This window comes from Triticum aestivum, chromosome 4D (genome assembly GCF_018294505.1).
Source record: "Triticum aestivum cultivar Chinese Spring chromosome 4D, IWGSC CS RefSeq v2.1, whole genome shotgun sequence".
In the NCBI taxonomy this organism is placed as follows: Eukaryota; Viridiplantae; Streptophyta; class Magnoliopsida; order Poales; family Poaceae; genus Triticum; species Triticum aestivum.
The window spans coordinates 285,768,369-285,776,207 of record NC_057805.1 but is presented as its reverse complement, the minus strand read 5'-3'; positions in this window follow the sequence as shown (position 1 = coordinate 285,776,207).

Below are 7,839 nucleotides of genomic sequence, written 5' to 3'. Positions count from 1 at the left end.
CCCTACCTCGTGGCTTCCTTGTTGGTTGCTTGACGTCCACTCCAAGTCCTCTGGATCACGTTTGTTCCGAAAATGACATTCCCGAAGGTTTCATTCCGTTTGGACTTCGTTTGATATTCTTTTTCTGTGAAACACTGAAATAGGCAAAAAAACAGCAATCTGGGCTGGGTCTCCGGTTAATAGGTTAGTCCCAAAAATAATATAAAAGTGTATAATAAAGCCCATTAATCATCCAAAACAGAATATATAATAGCATGGAACAATCAAAAATTATAGATACGTTCGAGACGTATCAATGACCACGACCGAATAGCTACACTACAGAGATCTCAACAGGAGTGATGTATGAGGTACCACCCTCGGCACTCGATGGTAACTCTGTAGAGTCGAGCAACAAAAGGAGCATGATGTGATGTGAGGTGTTAGGCTCTTGTCGTCGATCACTTTGATTGAGTCGTCGATGATGAAGCAGGGGCAACAAGGACAAGTGGGGGTCACTGATGGATCACTAACCAACCTATACTAAGCAGTTTAGGATAAGCAAGTAGGGTACAACAGCATGTACCAAAGCAGGCTATGCATTACAAAAGGAGCAATCAATTACAGTAGTAAAATCTAATGCAAGCATGATAGAATGGAATGGGCGATATCGGGATGATCAAAGGGGGGCTTGCCTGGAAGCTCCGCTAAAAGGGAAGAAGGGGTCGTCGTCGACGTAGTCGATCGCAGAGGCATCGACATCGGTCTCGGGGTCTACCGGAGATAAGAGGGGGGAGAAACAGTAAATACAAGCAAAAGATGCATGACAAGACAAAAGGCAACGTTATGGGTGTTCTAACGTAGGGCTACACGATACCGACGAAGGGGGAAAACATCCGGAAATGCTTTCCCAAAGTTAGGCATTTTCGGACAGACGAACCGAATGGGGAAGGTTGCATGTTCGCTATGCTAGGGGCATGTGACATACCAACGGAGAGCGTATTTGGATTCGTCTCGTCGTTCTGAGCATCTTTCATGTATAAAACTTTTTCATCCGAGTTACGAATTATTTTATATTCTTTTCTAAAGTTTTTAAAACATTTTGGAATTAACAAATTTAATTAAAAAGGAAAACAAGGTTATGACATCATCATGACATGAGAATGATGTCAGCAATCACCAGGGTTGTTGACTAGGTCAACTTACATGTGGGTCCCGCTGTCATTGCCATAGTTTAACTAATAGGTAATTAGCAGGTTAATTATCAGGATTAATTAAGTTAATTAATTCATTTAATTATTTACTATTTTTAAATCTTTTTAAGAGTTCCTGGGGACTGGGCCCCACGTGTAAGTGGCCTAGAGGCCATCTAGGGCGGACGCGGCTTAACGGGCAGCGGGCACGGGCGTAACGGGCGCACGTAGTTTGCCGGGGCAGGGCGAGGCCGTGGCCACGGCGGGGCTTGCCGCAGCAGGGCGCGAGGGCCACGGCGGGCGGAGCCGGTAGCCCCGACCAGCAGGACGGGGCGCAGCGGAGCATGGAGCAGGGCTTGCACGCGGCAGGCGGGGCGAGCGGCAGCGGCGGCCTGCGGCGGAAGCAGCAGGCAGAGCCGCGCAGCAGGGGACGGCAGCGGTCGCGGCGGGCGACAGCGGCCGGAGGTGGGCGCGCAAGGGGGCGCGGCGAGCGCTGCTATTGGGAAGATGGCTGTGCGCGGGCGCACACATCGGGCGTGGCCGGGTCGCGGCGCGAGCGGCGACCGCGGCGGAGTATGGGAGCAGAGAGGGGGAAGGAGAGGGGAGGCGCAACCGACGCGGCGGCTCACCGCTGTAGGGAGGGGCAGTGGGCTCAAGGCGGCTTGGGGTGGCCGGAGTCCGCAATGACGAGGCGAATGGCGTAGGCGACGGAGAGCTCGAGGGCGGCGGCGGTGGGGACGAGGCGATCCAGCGAGCGGGGCTTCGGGAAGGAAGGCGAGGCATCCGACGAGCAACAGGCGGCGACGGGGAGGAGGTTCGGTGACGGGCGGCCCGGTGTGGGGTCGGGGACGCCCGCGGAGACGGCGCTTGGCGTCGGGGAGCCGGGTTCGGCCCGATCCTAATCGGATCGGGAGGGGAGAGGAGTGGGGAGTGGGGAACTAGGGGAGTGGGGCAGGTGCGGTTAGGGTTCGGGAAGGCGTATGTAGGCCGAGGTGTGGGCTGGCCTGGGGTTGGCCTGGTGGAATGGCCAGCTGGGCCACGAGGCCCACTAGGGGAGGGTGGGTTTCTGTTTTTCTTTTTTTAATGCCTTCTCCTTTTCTTTTAATTACATTTGCCTTTTCTTTTTACTGATTTTAAATTTGATTTTGGAACCGACTTTGAGTCAAGGCGAACTTAACAACAGTAAAATCGATGACATGGCACCATTAATATTGGTTTACTATAGCATAATTATCCGGGCATTACAATTCTCCTCCACTACAAGAAATCTCGTCCCAAGATTTAGGAGGTAGAAGGAAACAAAGTGGGGTATTCATCACGCGGGCGATCCTCGCGTTCCCAAGTGGCTTCGTATTCAGAGTGATGCGACCACTGGACCTTGAGGAACTTGATCGCCTTCTGATGTGTGTGGCGTTCAGCTTGGTCGAGAATGCGGACCGGATGCTCTTTATAGGAGAGGTCCTGTTGTAACTCGAGTACTTCATGATCCACTGCTCGGATTGGTTCCTTGAAGCAGCGGCGGTGTTGTGACATGTGGAACACATCGTGAACCTGAGAAAGGTTCGACGGTAGTTCCAACTGGTATGCCACTTTTCCATGCCTTTAGGGAATAGTGAATGGACCAATATAGCGAGGAGCTAGCTTGCCCTTGATCCGGAAGCGGTGTGCACCCTTCATTGGTGTGACCCAAAGATAAGCTTTTTCGCCAGGTTGATAGACCATGTCTTTATGATGGCGGTCATACTGACTTTTCTGACGTGACTGGGCAGTCTTGAGATTCCCGCGAATGACGCGGACTTGTTCTTCGGCGTGTTGGATGACATCCGAAGCGAAGAGTGGATGTTCCCTAGTTTCTGACCAGTTCAGAGGGGTTCGACACTTTCGTCCATATAGCACTTCGAAGGGGGCCATCTTCAGACAAGCGTGATAGCTATTGTTGTAGGAGAACTTAGCATACTGGAGAGATTCCTCCCATTTCTTGCTGAAGGAAATAACACAAGCTCGAAGCATGTCTTCGAGAACTTGGTTGACGCATTCAACTTGTCCCTGATACTGAGCGTGAAAATCAGTACTGAAAGATAGATGAGTTCCCATAGCTTCTTGGAAACTTGCCCAGAATCTTGAAGTGAATAAGCTGTCACGGTCTGAGCTGATTACCAGCGGAATACCATGAAGTGAAACAATTCTGGACATATAGAGGGTTGCCAGCTGACTAGCAGTGATCGTTTCTTTGACGGCCAGAAAGTGTGCAACTTTGGAAAGCCGGTCAATGACGACAAGAATAGCATCATTACCTTTCTGTAATTTGCGAAATCTAGTGACGAAGTCCATTTCAACATGGTCCCATTTCCATTCAGGAATAGAGATAGGTTGCAGAGTTCCAGCAGGCCTTTGATGTTCTGTTTTGATACGACGACAAGCGTCACATTCAGCAACATAGCAAGCAATGTCTTGCTTCATGTTTGACCACCAGAATCTCTAACGAATGTCTTGGTACATCTTGGTTGTCGATGTACAAAAGTAGGGGTCCCTTTTTGCACCCTTTACTTGTGTGCGGGCAGTCGCAGCCCCTGGCCACGATTGGGACACCCACACAACAAAGTGAGAGCATGAACTATGTGCTCAAGAAGAACTTCGTAAGTGAGAGACAAAACCTCCACCGGTTTGTCATCCAGGTAAATTCCTGCGTCAAAACCAGGAGGCAGACAGAGAACCAGGAGACAATGGGTAACTGGGTATAGCTCTATCACCTGTCGTAAGACAAAAATAACATGCTTACTCAAGTAAAACTTTATTAGTTAAACAAGTTTTTGCTGCTAAAAAACTAGTAATTTGGTCATCATTCTTGCATGGGTAGAAGGAACCAAACACGCTGACCTTCTATGGGTTTGACACCCAAATGGCAAAGCTTTACTCACGAGCTGTGTACAACGAGATTAGAAAAGGCTAAAACTGAGCACACTCTTCATGGCGACAGAGACGGAAGAGCCCACAAAGTACCTCGTGTGCTACAACAACCCGCAAAAACTGTCTGCGTGGGCTCAGCACGCGTTCCAGGTGGTTGCAGACCCCGTGGGAGAAACATATGAGTGCGAGTGCAAGCTATGGGACCACACATGTGAGGACTAAAAAAAGATGTTACATACTATACTACTTTTTTGCAAAGTTTTTGTTCAAATGAAATGACAAAAAACATGCACCTCTTCAAAAAAAATACAGGTATTTTCTACGTGCATGTCCTGTGCATGATGCAGACAATTAAGGCTGCCAGCGTTCGAGAGAAATACATCCTCACGAGATACACCAAATGCCCAAGCATCCAACCAACATTCAACAGAAATGACTTGACGACAGTAGCGTCAAACAGGGCATCCCAATACTGCATTGAAAGCTCACTGCTGACGCTGAACACGAGGGTGCACAGAAAAAGCTTGAGAAGCCAAGAGCAAATGACGAGGTCACGGGTCGTCATGGACAAACTTGAACAAGAACTCGATGCCATGCATTCTGCTGAAAACGGAGGTGTCGCGGACAATGAAGCCATTGAGCAGAATATTGCTACAATGTTATCCGAGATGAACCATCTGGGAGCTATTAACCCATTCGACAACGAGGAAGATGAGCAACAGCAACCAAAGCTTGCCCATGTGCACACTCAAGAGCACCAACATGGTCACATGCAAGATCATGAGCTTGATGGTGCTGTAGGAGAACGACATGAGAACATGACATCCTAGCAACAACAGCAGGAAAGGGTGATTAAACCACCTATATTCTCAAACACAAAGGGAGGAAGAGTAAGACGCAAGCAGCGAAAGTAGCAAAAGCAGCAGCCAAAAAGCCGCCACGCCCCATCAGGCGCGTGGAATTTGGCCCGGAAGGCAAACCTCTCGCGATAAGGGCATGCGGATTCTGCAACATCGTGAGCAACCATAATTACCGCACATGCCCACTCCGCACAGATGCCACTGTCAACATGCAAATGCTGCAGAAGCAGATTGGAGCCGCCCACATTTCTACCAATGGAGATGACACACGTAACAGCTACACTTGCCGCAAGTATGGGGGAACTGACGGACATAATGCCCGCACGTGCAAAATGGGCAAGGAGGTCAGTGGCGCTGAATAGAAACAGGGCAAAGTACAGAGTTCCAAAAAATCAAAAGAAGAGGATGAAGAAGAAGAGTTTGACGAGAATGATGACCAATCAAACGAAGACAATGAAGATGACAGTGTTGGGGACGAGGAAACTGAAACTGACGATGAAGCTGCCAAGGCTCAAGCAGGAAAGGGCGCCGGCAAGGGACAACATTCGGGGCCAGTTAGGAGGAGCTCAAGACTGAAGAATCCATAGTGGTTATGCTGCTGCATCAACTGAAAAATAAGCTTGTACTCTCAGTTGCCTTGGTACACAATGACTAAACATATCAGAAACACTGTCGTTACCAAAACTTATTTAGCTTTATCATCAATTTCATGATCAGTACTATAGTTAAGATATAATTTGTGATTTCTGCCCGCTGGACAAGTGACATTATTATGTAAACCATTTGATAATCCTTTTGAATGCAGTCATAAATACATTTCAAAAAACTTATCTGGATTTATGTAACGCCAACACTACTATTGACCAGTAACTCAGCAAAAATATGTTAAGGAAAAATTAAACTCTTATAGTACATCAGTACTGATAATTCTCACTCGTCAGTACAAGGCATAGTAACCAAACACACCCGTGAACACCTCAAAACACATCGTTTCAAAAACAAGCTATGTCTGCTTGTGCCAGTCCTAGTTCAGAAAGTCCATCAGTACATAAAAATAATTACCTCAAGCAAATGCAAATATAATACACCTGTACTGATGAAAAACTAATTTATCTGTAAAAAATACTTTCAAAGATTATCTTGATATAAAAAATCCTTTCAAAAAAAACAAAAATTGTTTTAAAAAACATTAGCATGACACACATAGTCTGACTGGTATTTGGTAAGTTCAATTACACTTCAATCACCAGTGCAAGTACCCACAGTAGAGGAGTACAAACCTCCATCATCACCAACCCTGACACGTGCAAGTGGGATAAGTAGCTGATAAGTACAACTTGACAAGACGGATCAATGCGACAGTAAAATGCCATCATCACCGACCCTGAGACGAGCAAGTGGGATAAGCAACTTGTAAGTATAGCTTGAAAAGACTACTCAGTGCGACCAGATTAATACCATGGCAAACAAATTGGCTTGGACGGCTGGTTCTTCTAGGCCACCGCCCGCGCCACCCACTGGGAGATTGCCACAAGGGACGACAAACGGCGACCCCACACCACTACACCCACGCCCCCGACGAACCGCCTCCCACACATCCCCGTCGACGCACTGCAAAATACCCCATTCTCTTCCATCTCTGCCTCATTCCCAGAAACCACCATTGCCGCTTCCATCTCCACTGTAGACAAACCACAAACTTCTCTCTCCCAAGCCCACAGTCGCCGGAGGAGGGTGATGGTGGAGGAACCGTCCGCCAAGCGTCATCATGGCAAGACATCGGACAAGAGCAGCAACCTCGTCAACGTTCACATCCCCGGCGAGAAGCGCGAGTACACCACAACCCTCATAGGGGTTGAGCTCCACGGCAAGGAGACGCTGGAGATCTTCTACACTAGTGAACCAAACAAGGCCGACGAGATGATCTCCAGGCTCGGGAGGAAGGCTGGCGGCTCGCATCGTAAGATCTACTACTAGGAAAAGGCTAATTAGTGGCGCACCTGTTTTGGCCATTAATGGCGCACTATAGGTGCGCCACTATCATCACGCCACTAGTAACAAGTACTAATGGTGCACCCCTGGTGCGCCATTAGTATACCAAACAATAGTGGCGCACCTGGCACTGCGCCATTGCTATGCCTCCCAGGTGCCATATTTACCTTGTGCTCTGGGTTACTAATGGCGTACTTCTACATAATGCGCCACTAGTGTGTTTATTGCAGTGCGCCACTAAAGTGCAGTATGGTGCGCCACTAGTATGAATATTAGGAATTTTTTTTCTTTTCTGATATTTGCACAGGTTACAAAATATATTACTGCACAGAATATAGACAGCACAACATATAAACATCAGATTTATCAAATACAATAGAAGATTAGTCTCCGAATACAATTCATCATATTAGTCTCCGAATTCAAAATACCGAACAAATTTAGAACACTACAAGTCTCGAGACCACGAGTAGCGAGTTTGTCTTCACATTACAAGTCGATATCGATCATCTAAACTACCATCACATAGAAGAGAGCTGCGGTCACGACTAGCATCATCGTGATGAAACTGGTCTTCATCCGGTTCCTCCTCTGCTCCCTCCTCTCTCCCGCTAGATAGCGCGCGTATCTAGCTTCCGCCTCCGCCCTAGTGGTGTGCCCTTTGTAACTGTTACCGCTGAAACGGTGAACCTGTCTCAGACACTCCTCCCAGTCATCGTAGACTCCGGGAACCTTTCCCTTGTACACGACATACGATGGCATCTCTATGCACTAGACAAACAAAACGTTAGTAGCAATTCACAGTCAATACATAAGCAATATATAAGTATGCAACAAAAGGATCGGAAGAGAAAAGCAACACATTAATAGCACGATTCATGGTCCTACTAATAAATAGCATCGATTAC